General features: G+C 34.2%; 1 protein-coding gene across 5 annotated transcripts in view; it reads left to right on the forward strand.

Moving 5' to 3' along the window:
- Positions 1-21,687, forward strand: part of FOXP2 (forkhead box P2) — a 355,837-nt gene that overhangs the window by 92,647 nt on the left and 241,503 nt on the right. The window lies entirely within an intron of this gene.

Consider the following 21,687-nt stretch of genomic DNA (forward strand, 5'->3'; position numbering starts at 1 on the left):
ATGTTTGCCATTTTTATTATGATGTTTCTAGCTGTGGGTTTTTGGGTTCATCTTACTTGGGACTCTCTGTGTTTCCTGGACTTGTGTAACTTTTTCCTTCACCAATTTAGGAAAGTTTTCTATCATTATTTCTTCAAACAGATTCTCTATTTCATTCTCTAATTCTTCTATGGGTATGCCTATAATGCAAATGTTCTTATGTTTTGTATTGTCCTAATGCTCCCTTAAACTCTCCTCCAGCCCTCTTTTTTTCCCCCATTTGCTGCTCTATTTGTGTGTTTTTTTCCTACTTTGTCTTCTAAGTTCCTGATTCTGTTTTCAGTTTCTTCTAATCTACTGTTGTATCCTCGTAAGGTGTTTTTCATAACAGCTGTGTCATTATTTCCTCTTTATTTTTATTAATAACTGCCACCTCTTTTTTAAAGCTGATGTAGTTCCCACTGAAGTCTTCATAATTCTTATTATGTTGCTTGCGGTTTTCAATAAGGTTTTGAGAACCCTTAAAATCATTGCTTTCAATTCTTTATCTGACAAATTGCTTTTTTCATTTTTCTGTAGTTTCTTTTCTGGTGATTCCTTCTTTTCTTTCATTTAGGGTTGTTTCTTTATCTCATCATTATAGCAGTCTGATAGTTTTACGCCCAGTGAGGAATATTGGAATGTGTAGGCAGGTCAGTGTAAATCAAATGAACTGCTGTGCCTCCCAGACTGTTTTGGTGTATGGCACTTCTTGTGTGCTGTGGGTCCCAAAGTATTGACAACTGGTGGCTGGTACTGGTCTGTTGTGCAGGTCTCGACTCCGCAAGTCTTACTGCTGCTTGGGCTGGGCACCACTCCTGATCAGCCTCTGCTTATGCCACTGGGGATGGGTCTCAGCTGCCAATCTCAGTTGCTGCTGCAGGTGGGTCAAGCTGGTGCTCTTCTAGGATGCGTAGGGCCTGTTGGTACTCTGCTGGTGTGCATGGGTCTTGCTGGTAATCTTCTGGGGTATGTGGGTCCAGGTGGTATGCTTCTAGGATGCATGGGTTCCACTGGTGTCCTGCTGTAGTATGTTGATGCCTGGTGGGGCTGAGCTACTGATCAGTTTCTTCTGGGAACGAGTGACAGTTCCCAGTTTGCACAGCTACTGCTGTAGCTAGGGGGTGCTCTAGCTCCCAATCCTCTTAAAGTTATTTTAGAAACAACTGCAGAAAATAATTTAGCTGCATTTTTATATAACTTTTCAAATGCTCAAACACCATTTAAATCTGTCTTTATAAACTCACCATGCCTGAGAATTGTTGATAGTATCTACTCTTCTATAGCCAGTCTCAGTAAACAATCACAGTCCAGGAGATGTATGCATCAATGCAGAATTTACAAAGACAAGCTAAGAAATGTGTTCCAAATTGTGATAAATTAAAATAGCCTGTGCTGCTCCAGCTTGGTGTTTCAGTTGGTTGAAGCATCATCCCTTAAACCTGACAGGTTGGGGGTTGGATTTCTCGTTAGGTCACATGCCTGCATTGTAGGTTCGATCCCCAGTTGAGACGAGTATGGAGGCAACCAATCCATGTTTCTTTCTCTCTTTCTCCTCCTTCCTCTCTCTAAAAAGCAATCCTCAGATGAGGATTTTTTTTTTTATCCTCACTTGAGGACATTTTTTGCATTTATCTTCAGATAGAGCGGGAGGGAGAGAGGAGGAAAGAGTAAGAGAGAAACATCCATGTGAGAGAGACACATCTACTGGTTGCCACCCACATGACCCCAACTGGGGCCGGGGATGAACTGCACCTAAAGTACATGCCCTTAGCAGGAACCGAACCTGGCACTCTCTGGTTCGCAGGTCGACACTCTAACTGCTGAGCCAAACCGACCATGGCCCTCAGGTGAGAATTTAAAAATAAAATAATCTCTGCTATAAGAGTGGCATAAGAGGATTCTCCACTCAGAAGAACATCTGGTAACTTTGTAAAGAATCAGAAGTGAGAAAAGATGTGAACTGAATGTGCACTTCATCACTATTCTCTATGGCCTCCCAACAATTAGAATTCTGTTTCTCTGTCCTTATTTAAAACCAAGTGCAAGTCCTGTTTCAGAAATTCCTGGAGTACCCACTTCTCTGGTTGAGGTCAACTCATACAATGACTATTTTTTGCAGTTCATCCTGGATAATAATTCTATCTATCTATCTATCATCTATCTATCTATCATCTATCATCTATCTATCTATCTATCATCTATAATAATTCTATCTTTCTTTCTATCTATCATCTATCTATCTATCATTTATCATCTATCTGTCTAATTTATCTATCTACTTATGTATCTATCATGTATCTCTCTCTCTCTCTCTCTCTCTCTCTCTCTCTCTCTCTCTCTCATCTATCTACTTATCTAATATTTAGAAGATGTAACATAGGTAGTGAGATTTGGGCCGTAGCCATTTTAGATTCTTATCTGAGAAGTTGTATGAATGTTTAATCATGAAAATGATATAGACCTGCTCCAAAAGGTGGGTCCCTCTGGCTTAGGCTCTGATTTTAACTCAATCGCCACTGATCATTCTCCTTTCTTACTTCCATATTACCCCTAGTTGGCAGGACTGCATGCAGTATTCTAGAACTTAAATTCCATTAATACTCAATATATCAGGAGGATCAAAAGAGAGAGAAATTGTCTCATATCTACTTCTTGTGTTACTATTTATGCATTGTGATATTGTGCTTAAACTAGTGATTGAATGGAAAATAATTCCAATAGGAATCAGAAGTTAGCCCAGAAGTCCAACACCATAATTTGAACAATGTTAACATGTGAATCCTCTCCATGTTATGGAGGCAATTAAAAATTGGCATAAGAATTTCTCTTTTCAAAATTAAAATGGTACAGTCTTTGTTTTTCTTTAAAATGTAAAGGTATCTGAGTGCCCATTTGCCAATTTTTGATTTTCTACTGAAGGTAATTCAAAATTATAAGAAATGTATAGAACATTGCTCACTCTTTCCACACATTTTTTTATTAATCTATTTCTTCCTGGCTTAACATTAAAATTCATGTTATTTTATATGTTGTAGGAAATATAAACATAATAATGATAAATTATGGCCTGATTATGCTGACATAGAAGGATATACTAACATTATCAAAAGTTTGTTCCTTTCTCCCTTGTGTCCATTCTTTGGATAATTATGCTGCTTTTTTCTTTCCCATTACAACTATTCTTATCTTACAGCATGGAATAAGCACACGTAAATATAAATACTTTGTTCTGTGTTTAGACTGCTGTAGCACACATGATCAAGTTGGCAATTAAGTCAAAACATCAGTGTATGAAAGGATATTTTTAAAAGGAGAGAAAATAGTCAAACTACCTTTATTAATATATAATAATAGGCAAATCACTATAGACATATAGATAATATTCTCACAGATAATATTTGTAAATTTTTTAAAAAAGAGAATTCAAAAATTTCTAGAGTAAAATTTCTTGTCAAAATGTTCTCTCTCAACTTTTCCCCTCACCCTATGACTTTGTAAAATGTGCTCTATTGTACACATTTCAGCTAATATACTCTTGAGATCATAGAAATCTTAAGGACAGAAATTGCATTTCATGCACTAGGAGGAAACTTTGTAGATATTATACCATCTTCCCCCAAATAGTTTTTTTTATTTATTTTTTATCCTCACCTGTGGATATATTTTCAGATAGAGCAAGGGAGGGAGGGAGAGAGAGAGAGAGAGAGAGAGAGAGAGAGAGAAACATCTATGTGAGAAAGAAATGTTGATCAGTTGTCTCTTGTACATTCCCCAAAGGGGTATTGCACCTACAACCAAGGTATGTCCCCTGATAGGGAATCAAACCCACAATCTTTTTGGTGTTTGGGATGATGCTCCAACCACCTGAGTGATGCAGTCAGGGTTATACCACCTTTAAAAAATCATTCATATCTATATATCTTGCTTCCATAATAAAGTATATAAATTCTTTGACTTGAATGGCCCTTCTGAAGAGTACTTAACATGTGCTGAAAACATAGTAGTTGCTCAATAAATGTTTTCTAAATGAATGGACAAATGTATAATTAACATGATAATAAATGGGGCATTTAATGTAATTAATTAGATATGCATTTTATAAAACAATAAAACAGTCCTGGAACATCATCTCTTTATTAGAATTAAACTTCAATTTACTGGCCTACTTCTTCTAGTACTATTTTATGAAAGCCCTTTAATTCTCTACTCAAACTTTAAATGTACTTTACAAGTTAAGAATATAAGTCACATTTGAATAAAATACTTATCTTAATAGTCTGTGAAGTCCATGTTACTTATTATGTTTCATAACATAATATTTTATAACTCTTGGGTAATAATTTTTATTGCAGGAGAAAATATTACATTTCTAAAACTACCTTTAGCCCTGGCCGGTTTGGCTCAGCGGTTAGAATGTCGGCCTGCGGTCCTGAGAGACCCGGGTTCGGTTCCCGCTAAGGGCATGTACCTCGGTTGCAGTTTGTCCCTGGCCCTGGTAGGTCGTGCGGGTGGCAGCCACTCGGTGTGTTCCTTTCACATCGATGTTTCTCTCTCTTTCTCTGTTCCTCTCTCTCCCTCCCGCTCTACCTGAACAAAAAGTGGAAAAATGTCCTCGGGAGAGGATTAAATAAATAAATAAATAAATAAATAAATAAATAAATAAATAAAACTACCTTTAAAGTAATTTTGATAATAATTTACCAAGGTACTTTTTTGGGTCTCTTCAATTGCACTGACATTTTTTATTTATTTATTTATTTTTTATCCTCACCCGAGAACATTTTTTGTTCAGGTAGAGTGGGAGGGAGAGAGAGGAAGAGAGAGAGAGAGAGAGAAACATCGATGTGAAAGGGACATATCAAGTGGCTGCCACCCGCACGACCGACCAGGGCCGGGGACAAACTGCAACCAAGGTACATGCCCTTAGCGGGAACCGAACCCGGGTCTCTCAGGACCGCAGGCTGATGCTCTAACCGCTGAGCCAAACTGGCCAGGGCGCACTGACATTTTTTAACAGTAGATTAGAATCCTCTGCAAATCTCATTGTGTTCAAGTGACGTCACCATAAATCAAGAGAATTTGTGTATGTGTTTATTTTGACTTTTTGAAATTGGGCTATATCTTTCAAATTTAGTTTTACTATATAATAGGAGGCTGAAACACACTATTTTAATGTTCTAATGCATTAATAGTAATGTTATTATTAATTGTAAAGTAAAATCCAGTGTTCTACTAGCCACTAACATGGTTTGCCCGGAGTGAATCAAAATCTTCTTAATATCAGTAAACTCTCATTTACCAACAACTATATGAGGATAAAGTGACTTTTAAAACATTTATTTCAGAGTAATAATAATAATAAAGACATTGAATATTGACATTTTTAGAGATAAAATGATAATTTAATGTAAAATTTTCATAGAATATTTTTATCTTTTAATGGTAAATTTTGCTTAATGAATCATATTCAAAATTGCATCTGACAAACTCTCAGTATGTTATTATTAACCAAGAGCCATTTGCAAATAATAATATTTTGTGCCTTCAGAAAGTATCTTTTAGAAAACACAACTTGAACTAATAAAGAAATATTAATCAAAATTATTATACAGTCTACATCAGAAAGAAGTTAACTATAGAGAATGTATTTTGGGTTATTGTTTAATTGTACAGATATTTGCTGTATAATGAGTACTGGTTGAAATACTACTAAAGTTAATATAGTATATAGTAAGGTCTCTGAATTTAAATAAATATCTAGCATTTTTTAAGAGAAATGGGTCTTTTTTACTTGGAAAAACCTCTTAAAATATATGAATGTATGCAAAATTAAGAATCATGTAACATTATTAATATAATTAGTACTAAATTTTAAAAAATATTATGATATATTTACTTCATTCCTAATTCTCCATTAAAAAAACTTTAATTAAAAAATTAGTTTTACTATAACAAGCTTTAAAAGATCGATGTCATATATTTCTAAAATAAGTTTCAGAAGTGTTTTATTCATAAAAATAAACCTGAATTCTTATAAATGGTTTTAAATAATCCATATAAATGAACTCTCAACTTCAATAATTGCAAACACAAAACTTAATATTGCTATATTTTTTGGAACTTCAGAGATAGAATTTGAAATAAGAAGAACAGATTCAGTTAAGATCTACAACCCAAGGCTCATCAAGTAACTGCAACTAATAGCATTCAGGCAAAAAGCTACAGGATAACTGAACCTTTCCCAAGCTTGAAAATCTACCCAGGAAAGTAAGACTTGACAGTGGTGTTTAACATAGGTCCTCCCACACTCATCAAAATGAAGCAGAGAGAGCCACAACTGTGGAACACCAACAGCCACAGGAAAAATTTAGCAGGCTCCAAAACCCACTTAGCCAAAACTGTGAAACAAAGAAAAAAATCCCAAATGAAAGAACAAGAGAACTCTACCAAAAAAGAGATAAATGAAATGCAGTTAAGCAAGTTATCAGAGGTAGAGTTCAGGGTGATGAAAATGAAGAAGCAAAACAGCATGAGAAAAGATATAGAAACATTGAAAACCAACCAATTGAAAATGAAGAATGACATAGCAGAAATAAAGAACACAGTGGAAGGAATAACCAGCAGAGTAGAGAAAGCAGAGGACTGGATCAATTAGAAGACAGGGTAGAAAAATCAGAGAACCAAAAAGAAAAAAACAGTTAAAAAACAGGAAGACAGCTTAAGAGAACTGTGGGAGAATATCAAATGCAACAACATCCACATCATAGGAGTTCCAGAAAAAGAAGAAAAGGAGCAAGGGTTAGAAAATATATTTGAAGAAATAGTGACAGAAAACTTTCCTAACTTGGTGAAGGTAAAAGGCATACAAGTATGAAAAGCACAGACAGCCCTAAGTAAAAAGAACCCAAACAGGCCCACACCAAGACACATACTAATTAAAATGCCAAAAATTAAAGACAAAGAGAGAATCATTAAGACAGCAAGAAATAAACAACAGAGTACCTACAAAGGAACCCCTATAAGGCTTTGAGCTGACTTCCCAACAGAAACACTACAGGCCAGAAGCTAGTGGCATGAAGTAATAAATGTAATAAAAAAACAAGGATCTGAATCCAAGAATACTCTATCCAGCAAGGCTATCATTCAAAATAGAAGGTGAAGTAAAGAGTTGCCCCCCCCCCCGCCCAAATAAAAGCTAAGGGAATATATTAGCACCAAACCAGCACTGCAAGAAGTGCTAAAAGGACTGCTGTAATTAGTAGAAGAAATAGGAAGAAAAATATAGCACACAATAAATAATATTGGCAATAAATATGTACCTATTAATAATAACTTTAAAATTAAATGGATTAAATGCTACCATCAAAATACACAGAGTAGCTGATTAGATAAGAAAGTTTGTCTCGTATATATGTTGTTTACAAGAGACCCACCTCACAACAAAGACTCACATAGGCTGAAAATGAAGGGATGGAAAAAAATCATCCTAGCAAACAGAAAAGAAAAATGAGTTGGGGTAGCAATACTCGTATCTGATAAAATAGACTTCAAAATGAAGGCCATAACTAGGGACAAAGAAAGCCACTACATAATATTAAAAGGCTCTATCCAACAGGAAGATATAACCTTGGTAAATATATATGTACCCAATAGAGGAGCACCAAGATATATTACAAAAACTTCTGGAGGGCTTCAAAGAAGAAATCAACAGCAATACAATCATAGCAGGGGAATTAAACACCCTGCTAACATCACTGAATAGATCCTCTTGACAAAAAATTAACAAGGAAACAGAAACTCTAAATAATGTACTAAATCAAACGGATTTAATAGATATCTACAGAAAATTAGAGCCAAAAGCTGCAGAATTCACATTGTTCTCAAGTGCACATGGGATATTCTCATATAGACCACAGATTAGGACACAAACTAAGTCTCTACAAGTTCAAGAACATTGAAATCATATCAAGCATCTTCTAACATCACAATGGCATGAAACTAGAAGTCAATTACAACAAGAACATGCAAAGACATTTGAACACATGGAGGCTAAATAGCATGTTATTAAACAATGAATGGATTACCAAGGAGATCAAGGAAGAAATTAAAAACTTCCTGGAAAGAAATGAAAATGAACACACAACAACACAAAATCTATGGGACTCAGTGAAAGCAGCCCTGAAAGGGAAGTTCATAGCACTACAGGCCTACCTCAAGAAACAAGAAAAATTTCTAATTGACTGTCTAATCTCACAACTTAAAGAATTAGGAAGCAAACAAAGAAAACCCCAGAGCAAGTAGAAGGGAAGAAATAGTAAAAGCCAGAGCATAAATATATAACATAGAGTCTAAAAAAAAAAAAAAAAGAATTAAAAGATCAATGAAACAAAGAGCTGGTTCTTTGAAAAAATAAATAATATTGATGAACCCTTACCTAGACTCACCAAGAAACAAAGAGAGAAGACTCAAATAAACAAAATTAGAAACTATAGAGAAGTAACAACTGACACCACAGAAATACAAAGAATAGTTAAGAAATACTATGACAATTATATGCTAACAAGTTGGACAATATAGATGAAATGGACAAATTTCTAGAAACACATAGTCTCCCAAAACTCAGATAGAAAAGTTGAACAGGCCAATAACAGCTAAGGAAATTTAAGATGTAATCAAGAATCTTCCAGCTGCCCTGGCCGGTTTGGCTCAGCGGTTAGAGCGTCGGCCTACGGTCCAGAGAGACCCGGGTTTGGTTCCTGCTAAGGGCACGTATCTCGGTTGCAGTTTGTCCCCGGCTCTGGTTGGGTTGTGAGGGTGGCAGCCACTCGATGTGTACCTTTCATGTTGATGTTTCTCTCTCTCTCCCTCTGTCCTTCCCACTCTATCTGAACAAAAAATGAATAAATGTCCTTGGGTGAGGATAAGGAAAAAAAAGAATTTTCCAGCTAACAAAACCCAGGCCCGAATAGCTTCATGGAGGAGTTTTACTGAACATTCAAAGAAGAATTAACACCCATTCTCCTTAAACTGTTCTAAAAAATTCAAGAAGAAAGACGTCCAAACTAATTTTATGAGGCTAGCATAATTTTAAGTCTAAAACTAGGAAAAGACAGTGCAAAGAAAGAAAACTACAGGCCAATATCCATGATGAACATAGATGCCAAAATCCTTGACAAAATACTAGCAAATAAGATCCAGCAATACATTAAAGAATTATTCTCCATAGCCAAGTGGAACTCATCCCAGGGATGCAAGGATGGTACAATATTTGCAAATCAATAAATGTGATACACCACATAAAAAATGAAAGGTAAAAACCATATAATCATATCAATAGACACTGAAAAAGCATTCAACAAAATCCAGCACCCATTTTTGATAAAAATGATCAGCAATGTGGGAATAGAGGGATTATATCTTGACATAATAAAGGCCATATATGAAAAACCTACAGCCAACATCAGACTCAGTGGGCAAAAACTAAAAGCAGTTCCCTTAAGAACAGGGATGCCTCCTTTCACCATTCTTATTTAATACAGTACTGGAAGTCTTAGCCATAGCAATTAGACGTGAAGGAAAAAATAAAAAGGATCCAAATTGGAAAGAAGGAAGTGAAACTGTCATTGCAGATGACATAATATTGTACATAGAAAACCCTAAAAACTCCATCAAAAATCTACTAGATTTAATAATTGAATTTGCAAAGTAGCTGGATACAAAATTAACATCAGGTAATCAAAAGCATTCTTATACACTAACAATGAACATACAGAAAGAGAAACTAATAAAAAATCCGATTTACCATTTTAGCAACTACATATTAAGATACCAAGGAAAAAACTTAACCAAAGAAGTAAAGCACCTATTTGCAGAAAACTACAGGACACTGAAAAAAAGAAATACAGAAACATATAAAAAAATGAAAGCATGTACCTTGTTCATGAATTGGAAGAAATAACACCATTAAAATGTTCATACTACCCCAAGCAATATGTAGATTTAATGTTATCCCCATTAAAATACCAACAACATATTTCCTGGAACTAGGAAAAATGCTCCAAAAGTTTATATGAAACCAAAAAAGACCCGAATAGACACAGCAATCTTGAAAAAGAACAATATAGTTGGAGGAATAACAATACTGGATATTGGGTTTTACTACAAAGCCACTATAATCTAAACAGCCTGGTACTGGCACAAAAATAGGCATATAGATCAATGGAACAGAACAGAAAACCCAGAAATTGACCCAAGACTTCATTCTCAATTACTGTTTGACAAAGGTGCTAGAGCATACAATGGAGTAAATACAACCTCGTTAATAGATGGTATTGGGTAAATAAGACAGCTACGTGCAAAAAAAAAAAAAAAAATGAAATTAGACCACCAACTTACACCATACACAAGAATAAACTCGAAATGGATCAAAGCCTTAAATGTGACTGGTGACTCCATAAAAATCCTAAAAGAAAATGTAGGTAACAAAATTTCAGACATCACATACAGCAGAATTTTTACTGATACAATGTCTAATGCAAGAGAAACAAAGGAAAGAAATAATACATGGCACTACATCAAACTTAAAAGGTTCTGCACAGCAAAAGAAACAAGCATCGGAATGTGAAGGGAACCCACTATAAGGGAGAACAAAATTGCAAATGATACAACAGATAAGGGATTAATGTCTAAAGTATATAAACTACTCATACAACTCAACAAAAGATAGACAAAGAACCCAATTAAAAAATGGGTAGAGGACCTAAATAGATACCTCTCCAAAAAAAACATACAAATGGCCAAGAGACATATGAAAGAATGCTCAACATCACTAATTGTCAGACAAATTAAAACAACTATGAGGTATCACCTCACACCTGCCAGACTGGCTGCCATCAACAAATCCTCAAACAAGTGTTGGCGAGGGTGTGGAGAAAGGGGACTCTAGTACACTGCTGGTGGGAATGCAGACTGTTCCAGCTGCTGTGGAAAACAATACGATATTTCCTCAAAAATTAAAAATGCAACTGCCATTTGGCCCAGTGATCCCACTTCTAGGAATATATCCTAAGAAGAATATATACATGTACCCCTATGTTTATAGCAGCACTATTTACAATTGCTAAGATCTGGAAACAGCCCTAGTGGCCATCAGTAGATGAATGGATAAAAAAGCAGTGGTACATATACACAATGGACCACTATGCAGGACCTAGAGAGTATTATGCTAAGCGAAATAAGCCAATCAGAGATAAGACAAATGCCACATGATCTCACTTATCTGTGGAATATAATGAACAAAATAAGCTGATGAACAAAGTAGACCAGAGACATAGAAAGGAGTAAGAAGATTCAGACTGACAACCTCAGAGGAGTGTTCAGGGGGAGGGATGAAATAAACCAAAGAACTTATATGCATGTATGTGTAAACGATGGACATAGACAAGAATTGTGGGTTGGGGGGAGGTCGGGATGGGGAGGAAAAGGAAAAACATCTGCAACAAAAATAAATAAAAATTGCTAAAGAAAATTTAAAAAATAATAATATATAAGCAAAAATTTAGATAACGTTTGAATTTAAAGCTAAGAATTTATACCATAAATGGAATTTATGAGATATTTATAGAAAAAAGTACAAATAGGAAACACTTATTTATTATAATAAAATACTATTTTTCCTACCAAAAAAAGAATATTTATTATGTATAGAGTTCTAGAAATGTCATATTTTATAATATTATTATTGGTCTTTCATATCTCTAAAAATAAAAGCACTGTCTTATCAAAACACATTCAAAAATAGTTTTCAAAAGTTAATGGGTGGGACTATATAAATATGTTTATGCATATCTAAACAAACATGTAGTTAGAATAATTAGTGAAGTATTTCAGGGTAAATTCACTTTGACACCAAAGAGGATTAAGTTTAAATTCTGGACAATATTGCCCTGGCCAGTTTGGCTCAGCAGTTGGACCATTGGCCTGCGGACCAGAGAGTCCTGGGTTCAGTTTTCGCTTAGGGGCATGTACCAAAAAAAAAAAATTCTGGACAATATTACACTTACTGTGATGAAAATGATAATAATCTTGAAAACAATAAGTAGAACAAGGAAGAAAAGGAAAATGTGTAATACTGATTGAACACTTCCTAAATTCTGGGTACTTTTCTGAACACTTTTTGTATACTGGTTTATATAATTCTCACCCTTTGAGATGAATACTGTTATTATTCTTAATTCCCAGAAACATGCATGTATAGAGATTTAAATATATTGTCCAAGGTCAGACAACTAATAAAAGATAAAACTGTAGCCCTGGCTGGTGTTGCTCAGTGGTTAGAATGTTAATCTGTGGACCACAGGGTCTCAAGTTTAATTCCCAGTCAAGGGCACATACTTGGGTTACAGGTTCCTTCCTGGGCCCCCAGTCAGGTCTGTGTGTGAGGCAGCCCATCCATGTGTATCTCTGACATCAATTTTTCTTTCCCTCCTCCTACTTTTCTTCTTTCCATTCTCTCTAAAAATCAATAGAAAAAACACCCTTGGGTGAGGATTAAAAAAAGAAGAAAAGATGGATCTGTGTAACAAAAATAAACCTTGATGTGTAACTTCAGAGCCTACAGTCTTACCAATTAAACTCCTCAAAACTCAGTTTTCCTCATTTGCAAAATGGAGCCAATACTACTACAACAGTAATTTCTGCTGCTGGTCCTACTACTACTTATGAGATTGCAATGCATAGCCAATTATCAAAACATGTTTGGAAGGAAGTAAATGCAAATTAATACCTACAGAAAGTGTCCATTGAGGAAGCCGGTCAGTTGAAAAAAGTAGCTATACTTCCTGTTGGTGTATTCTAATCAGTGAAAAATAATATTTAGAGAATGGCTCTGTGTGTGTGCATATTTGCCTATTTAAAACTTGGATTTTTGAAGATTACATTACGCAGAGAGACCACAAGATTAGGGCTAAGTATACACCTGATACAGATTTTAACTTTCAGCTTTACTCAGAGCACTGTTATTTAGGCTCAGTTTGCTCTCTTGATAAGCCGTATTTGTTAGGAAGAAAATGGTCATGGCTATGTTTAAAGTTCCAAAAACAAGTAATCAAACAAAAATCTTTACTTCAATTTATTAAATTAATTATAAATTAAACTAAGGTTAAACTCTGTGATCTAACTTTCAATAAAGTTAAGAGGATGCATTTCATATAGCTGTGTATAACATCTAGGGAATACTTAAATTACCTAGCATTTAAATTATACATGTTCATTGAACCTCCTTAACAACCAATTTATAACTTCTGAAATTATATTATTAAATAGCTTTTAGATGGTCAAATATATTTCCTGTTAATGATCTCAGAAACCAGAGGTCTTAAGAAAACAATGCTCTGAACTATGAACACTGTGGAAGGATTTATAGGGGGAAAAAAAGAATTAAAGCCACCATGTAAGATTTTATTAGGTTATTCCACTTGTGAAAACAGATGCTATATCTATTTTAAATAATTTGCCAGTGGTATTTTACACATTTTATAAAAGATAATCAATCTTGATTTTAGAAGTTGAAAACTTGTAAAGTTTTAAAGATATCTCTGCTATACACAGCTATTAGAACATTTTATTTTTAAAGGGTTTCTTCTCACTCTGGCTGATGCGTTCACTGAGTGGTTACTGGTTCAATTCCAGGTCAGGGCACATACCTGGGTTTTGGGCTTGATCCCAAGTAGAGGCTGTGCAGGAGGCAGCCGACTGATGTTTCTCTCTCTCATGGGTGTTCCTCTTTCCCACTCCCTTTCTCTCTCTCTCAAATCAATGAAATTTGGAAGGAAGGAAGGAAGGAAGGAGGAAGGAAGGAAGGAAGGAAGGAAGGAAGGAAGGAAGGAAGGAAGGGAGGGAGGGAGGGAGGGAGGGAGGGAGGGAGGGAGGGAGGGAGGGAGGGAGGAAGAGAAAGAAAGAAAGAAAGAAAGAAAGAAAGAAAGAAAGAAAGAAAGAAAGAAAGAAAGAAAGAAAGAAAGAAAGAAAGAAAGAAAGAAAGAAAGAAAGAAAGAAAGAAAGAAAGAAAGAGTTTCACCTTAGGATCCAGATTAAATTTTTGATAGAAAAAAAGTTATTCAATCCCATCTTATTTTTTTACAAAGTAATTGATGGATAATCTCATTAGCCAATTTATAAAAGTTGTTTTTCAAAAACACACCAAGATCCTGACTAATTATTTAAAATCAATTTTAAATAAAACAGTAAGTTTTGCCCTTGCCAGGTAGCTCGGTTCATTAGAGCACTGCCCCAATAAGCCAAAGTTTAGGGTTCACTCTCTGGTCAGGGCACATACAAGAATACAAGAAGCAACCAAGGAATGCATGAATGAGTGAAAAAACAATTCTCTCTCTCTCTCTCTCTCTCTCTCTCTCTGAAAATCCATTAAAAAATAAGTATTTGGGCCTTGGCTGGTTTGGCTCAGCGGTTAGAGTGTCAGACCACAGAGCCCCAGGTTCAGTTCCCGCTTAGGGCATGTACTCTCAAAAAAAAAAAAAAATTAGTATTTGGTTACAGCTTAAAAATAGTCTATTTGTTAATCAGTAGTAGTGTAACATCTCTCTTATTAATCATTTGACTCTTTAGTTCAAGTCCATAGTTTCACTGTCCGTTTCCCTTTACTCTTATATGTCTTCCTACTCTTCTTCCCATTGCAGAGTCAGAGCCACTAGATTGGAGCAGGAGTGAGAGTGGTAGGAAGCAGAAAGTTACCTATATATTGTAATATTGTTACTTTCCAACCTGGGTCAGGCCTGGAAGCAGTTAATTCAGTTCTAACAGAAATTTATCAGGTGGGGGTTAAAGATGAAAAATGGATTTACCAAAGGAAACTGAGAAGCTATATGCAAACATAATGTGACCTTTAAAAATGTATTTGTGCCTCTTCACTCCATGGATGTTTTTGAATCATGGAGAAACTTTCAGACTGGTTAGCCTTTTTTTTTTTTCCCTTTCTTTTTGTTAGTCAATGCAGATTATAAAGGTTGACTTTTCTGACAAGATGGTACTATGAGAAGAAATTTTTCAGTACAAGCAAAGATTATTTGTTTTGATTCACAAAGACGTATTCTGTAATTTTATTGATTTTGCCAGTTCTTCTTTCTATGGTAGTAGAAGTGGAATTTTTGAATTAATGTAATTATAAAATACAAGAGAATTATTTCTAGAAAACTGGGACAATTTTTTATTTTTTAACATTTAAAAATGTCAACAAATATGCATTTAAAAAAATCAACTTGAGGTTTCAATAAATAAGTTGTTTAAGTGGCATCGTGTCCAAAGGAATGTAATTCATCATTCCATTTAAAATAAATAAATAAATAAATAAATAAATAAATAAATAAATAAATAAATAAAAAAAAGAACTGTATACTTAGAGTGTTTGCAACATACTTTAAGAAGAAATTGCTTTGAAATTACCCCTAAATTGTAATTTAGTACTACCACAATTTTAGGTACTTCAAGTTCAGACTATGATGCTATTGCAGCAATATTTCTTTTTTTATCTTTTGCCAGTATCCAAGAAAACTGAAGTATTTCAGATAAGGTTTTCTCAGACCACTAGCAATTACTGGAAAGAAAATGATAATAAAAAAATCCATCTTTCACACAAGATCAGCAGTTGCAGAATACAACAGACGATAGCTTTGCTCCTTAGTCAGAATAACTTATATGAAATAAATAATATTGCAAATTTAGGTATATTTTTTAAAAAGTGAAACAGATCGAATATTTACTGTTTAGAAAGACTCATACCACTGAAATATATATGAAACAACACAGTGGTAAAAATTTGACAGCATGTTTCTATATTTCTGTAAAATAATTTCTGGAATGATGTTCAGCTTATGTTTTACCTGTGCCATAAAACAATTCTCTATCAGTTTTGGATTTTATTTAATTTTTATTATTTACATTTTTAAACATTCATTCTCTCATTCTAATGATGACAGGTGGCACAGTTTTATGCAGGCACAGTAATGTTCACCATTGAGTTCTATGTGAAGGTAGCATTATAGACACAATAAGCCATAGCTATCCCTTCATATCTACTACTGAGAGGGCATGAAAGTTTTCTTTTCTTACTTTACCCCTTACCACATATAGAAACTGTAGAATCTAACAAGCCTGGAGCTTTTATTAATATTTGATCAAAGTTAAAACTTGCACTAGAATGTACTAGTGGTTTCCAGGTCAGTATGTGGGTCCAGAGGCCCACATATGCCCTGAAGCCCTTAAATCCCAGGATTTTCCAAGATATGTTTCATTCTAAGGTCTTATGAAAATACAAAATACAATATTTTCATTAAAATGTTATTTATACTAATAATTAACATTTTAATAGAATTCCAAGTATAATGATAACTACATGATTGTGTTTTGCTCAGCCAATAAATTTCTCTTTATATTAGCCCAAACTTTCAGTGACTTTGATAACATTTTTATATTCTGTATAGTGAGTTTTTTACTTAACTGAGCAATAAGTTATTTGGGGCTTGGAAAGATGTGCTGTATTTATTATATAATAAGCATTATTTTTGTTTTCTTTTTAGATAAATTAAGATTTTAGCCAAAATATATTTTCTTCAGCTAATTAAACATCTTGGAGCAGGTTTAGACACTCTCTTTATATAGAACAAATCTTATGTGCTATTCTGGCAGGACATTTCCTTTAACTCAAAAGTGTGTTAATAAGATTGAATACCAAAAATGGTAACATCATTTTCCAAAATAAATAAGCACTTATTGCTTTGACTTTAAAAAAATATCTACTTATAATTATCCCCCTAGAGACTGACTGTTCTTTATGAACAGCCATTATTTTTTAAAATTAAAATAATTAAGATATTTTTATTGTCACAACAGGAAAAATATTAACTTTTGTTTATCATTAGCAAACATAAATGTTTTCCCTGGCCAGGTGGCTTAATTCATTGGAGAATCATACTGTACACCAAAAGGTTACAGGTTTTGATTCTCAGACAGGGAACGTGACTAGGTTGCAGGTTCTAGCCTCAGTCAGGTAGCAACTGATCAATGTTCTCTCTCTCTCTCTCTCTCTCTCTCTTCCCTCCCTTTCTCTCTCTCTCTCTCTCTCTCTCTCCTCCCTTTCTCTGTCTCTTTCTTTCCCATCCTCTTTCTTTGAAACCAATTTTTTTAAAACTATATATAGAGATATTTATATGTAAATGTGGCAACACCTGCATTAACATAATACTAATCTTTATTCGGCTATGGGGAGACTCTGTTGTACATGCTTCAATGGATGTTTTTCAGTTTTTAAGCAGTTATACAAAAAATTAAAAATTAAGTTATATTTTTCAGGATGAAATTCTTAAAGTAGAAATATAATGAGCCAGCACAATGCATTTTATATGCATTGAGTTCTCTGTCATTTCTGTCTCATTAACAGAGGCTAACATATTTGAAGGTAAGAGCAGCAAAAAGACAGAGTGAATAAATAGTTACTATTTTGGAAACTTTGTTTTTAGAAGCCAGTTAACAAGATACTGTGGTCAAAAAGTACTAGTTAATTTAGAAGTGTAGAATTGAGTTTTCATTTGTAAGAAAGTATACGCTTTATCATACATTGAAATAGTTCCTACCTACAACTTCAGCAAATGCATAGTGAAGACCTAAAGTTCCTAAAGCTAGAAGAAATATATTATTGAATGGTCCTATTCCACTTCCCTGCTTCTTGCACGTTAGTTATATATTAAATTGCTATTTTAACTGTTCAGGTGTGTGTGTAGTATTAATCAATCTAAGTTTTAAATTTCCTGAAGAATTCCAACTATGTTTCAAACTCTTTTAATATTTACTAATATATGGTCCAGGTTAGGGGCATCATTAAATATTTGTTCATTTGATCTACTAATTATTCTCGAGTTTACACATATTTATGAATATACTCTGCATAATAGAAAGTTGTGAAAAATATTGTAATAATATTGATTTCAAGAAACATACAATGTAGTAGAATCTGATGGATCAGAGAAAGTAACTGGTAACCCATTCTATGAGTTAAAATGTAATAGGTAAATTTCAACATGCTTAAAAGAAATATTTGTTGACAAAAATGTAGAGTAGTTGCATCCTTATAGTAGCAGAATATTGTCAGTAGCAGAGAAGCAGAATTTAAATGTTGTTAATTTAGCCTGGCCAGTGTGGCTCAGTGGTTGAGCATCAACCCATGCACCAAGAGGTCACCGGTTCAATTCCCATTCAGGGCACAGGCCCAGGTTGTGGGCCTGATCCCCAGTGCGGGCATGCAGGAGGTGGCCAATAGATATTCTCTCTCATCAATGTTTCTATCTCTCCCTCCCTTTTCCTTCCTCTCTCTCTAAAATCAATAAAGAAAAAAAAATTAATAAATAAATGTTGTTAATTTATTTGTGTGCTCAATAAGAGTTTTCATTTTTCCTATTGTGCTTGCCTAATATTCTAAGACTAAACACAGTTCTTTAAAAAAATTAGAATAGTTACTTATATTTAAGAACATATACAATTATGACTTTTAAAAGTTGCAGTTGGACAGTTAGCTAGTAGTGATGAAGAGGAATTAACACCATGTGCTTTAAGTGGTGTTATTCTCTATAATTAATAGAACAATTTTATAGTGTTCAAATGACATTTATGTTCATCATCACATGTTATCTTCAGAAATATACTTTGAAACAAGATGAGGCAATATTACTATTTCCACATAAAGATGAACTTGAAATTTTAAAAGTTCAACATTGTGCAATATAGGGGTACAAAGATTGGGTGACTACAGATAGACTTGACCTTAGTCTGTGTGTCTCCAAGACCTGTGCTTTATTCCCTAAAATGCCTGCTATTATCAATGAAAGATCTTTTGAATGTTTTAGTTTTATAGAATTATTATAAATAATATTATAAATATTAATTATCACCTCACAGAAGCCATTGTTTAATTTTAGTTTTCTTTTTCAAATTTGGCATCACTTAGCTTTTTAATAATGGGTAAGAAAAGGGCTGCAAATATAGCCTATGTTTAGAAATGTTAAAATAGTCATCAGCTGTGAAGAAAAAGGATCCTTTATGCACTGTCGGTGGAAATGCAGATTGGAGCAGCCACTATGGAAAACATTATGGAGGTTCATTAAAATATTAAAAAATGAAACTGCCTTATGGCCTAGCAATTCCACTTCTGGTATATATCCAAAGAAATCCAAAACACAGTTGAAAGAATATATTTACCCGTATTTTCATTGAAGCATTGTTTATAATAGCTAAGATATGGAATCAATCCAAGTACTAATCAATAGACAAGTGGATAAAGAAGGGTGGTACATATATACAATGGAATATTACTTAGCCATGAAAAAGAATATAACCTTACCTTTTATGAAAGCATGACTGGACCTACAGGGCATTATGCTAAGTGAAATAAGTCAGACAGACTAAGACAAATACCATATGATTACACTTACATGTGGAATCTAAAGAACAAAATAAGTGAACAAACTAAATAGAAACAGACTCAGAGATATAGAAAACAGAATGTTGGTTGCCAGAGGTGTGTGGAGTTGGGGGAACTGGCTTAAAAAGTTTAAGTGGTTAAGACCTACAAATTGGTAGCTACAAAATAGTCAAGAGGATATGAAGTACAGCATAGAGAATACAGTGATTAATATTTTAATATATACGTGTGGCACCAGGTGGGTACTTAAAATACCAAGAAAACCACTTTGTAAAGAATACAGTTGTCTAACCATTATGCTGTACACCTGAAACTAATACAAACTAATATTGAATGTAAACTGTAAATAAAAAATAAAATTAAAAAAATTTCAATGTGGTAATCATTAAAATATAAAATAGCCATCAGCAAATGCACAGGTATTATTTATTGTATTTGGTTTCTATCCTTATGAATTCCACAATAGTTTGTACTTAACCCACTTTAAAAAATTTGCACTTCCACCCTGGCTGGTTTGGCTCAGTGGTTGTAGCCTCAGTCTACGGACCAAAGAGTCCCGGGTTTGTTTCCTGCTGGGGGCACGTACCAAAAAAACCCCCAAAAAACAAAAAAAAATAAGTTGCACTTCCCCCTGGCTGGTGTGGCTCAGTTGGTTGGGCATTGTCCCATGCACCAAAAGCTTGCTGGTTCAGTTCCCAGTCAGGGCACATGCCCGGATTTCAGGCTCAGTCTCCTGGTAGGGGGCATGCAAGAGGCAGCCAATGGAACATGTGAGATGTTCTGCTCTCACTTCAATGTTTCTCTTTCTCTGTCTCTCTCCGCTCCTCTCTGAAAATCAATAAAAATATTAAAACAAAAAAAAGTTTGTACTTCTTCTGATTATTTCAATAAATATTCATTGACTACTAATTCTAGGCACTGGAGTTACAAAGGAATATTATATTGTTACCTTGCTTATGAAGGTAACAATGTAATGCGTTAAATATATAAGAAAAAAATAGTAAAAATATAGTCTGGTTCAGTGCAACCCAAGCAATGGAAAATTTTGAAATCTACAGGGCCATATAAGGTCAGTTTAAGGAGCATCATTGAAAGCAACATTTATTAACTGGGAGCAAAATAGTAACAGCTGTTTATATGAGATGGCATGGTATTAATGATCATGAGCCAGAGTGCTCTTGATAGATGGCTATCTAATTAATATCAGGAAATTATTATGCTTATGTAGATGTTCCACATTTTCACTAGCTAGAAATTAAAAGTTGTTCAGCATCATATTTAATTTTATAGGTGTACTTTGCAAATAATTTATCTTGTAGCATATGTCAGGATAATGTTTTGTTTGATGGGTGGCTTTGTTTAATTTTCACTCTCCTTGTTAGGTATCTTTGTTTCCTCAGGAGAATGTTGTCTCTTACATTCAGGTTTTTTTAAAGTCCGTGGACCTACACTTAACTGATGACTTAGAAGAATGATACTTAAAGTGTGAGTTCTAGACGAATTGCAATAGCATCACCTGGGAACTTTTAAAAAATGCAAATTCTTGGGCCTCTCCCTAGACCTACTGAATCAGAAACTTTGGAGGTGGAGTTCAGCAATTACAGATAAATCTGATGCATGCTAAAGTTTGAGAAGCACCCTCCCAGAAAAAATGTACTATTAGTACTGATGAAGAGTTTAAGATCTATGTCAGTGTGGTTCAATATCTATCAAAAGCTTGTCTGAATGTAATTGTGGACGGTTGCATGCAGGATATACACACTCCATTCATTCCTTTAAATCCTCTAAAGTCTAACCCTAATTAAGCAGATTTTTAGATAGCCTCATAGCTATACCATTATCATTTTGGCTTCTTATAAAATTGCTTTACATCGGTAGCCTATACTTAGGCACATTATAATTTTTAAAGAAACCTATTTAATGTGCTATTTTACATAATCTAAGAATGTTGTAGGGGGTGTTTTTTAGTGCCTTCTCCAGTGTCTGCTACCAAGATCCCCTGGGAAAAAAATAGAATTCAAATTTCACTGTTAGGAATAACTCTGTTTATGAGCAACTTATTTTCTTTCATGTTACACAATGAATCTTATAATTTGATTGTGATTCTCTATTCGTATGAGCTTTAGAAATCTAAGTATTAAAATTTTGCCTAACCTCTAGCAAATATATAATACTATTATATT

The sequence above is a fragment of the Molossus molossus genome, unplaced genomic scaffold (genome assembly GCF_014108415.1).
Source record: "Molossus molossus isolate mMolMol1 unplaced genomic scaffold, mMolMol1.p scaffold_m16_p_7, whole genome shotgun sequence".
NCBI classification, from domain to species: Eukaryota; Metazoa; Chordata; class Mammalia; order Chiroptera; family Molossidae; genus Molossus; species Molossus molossus.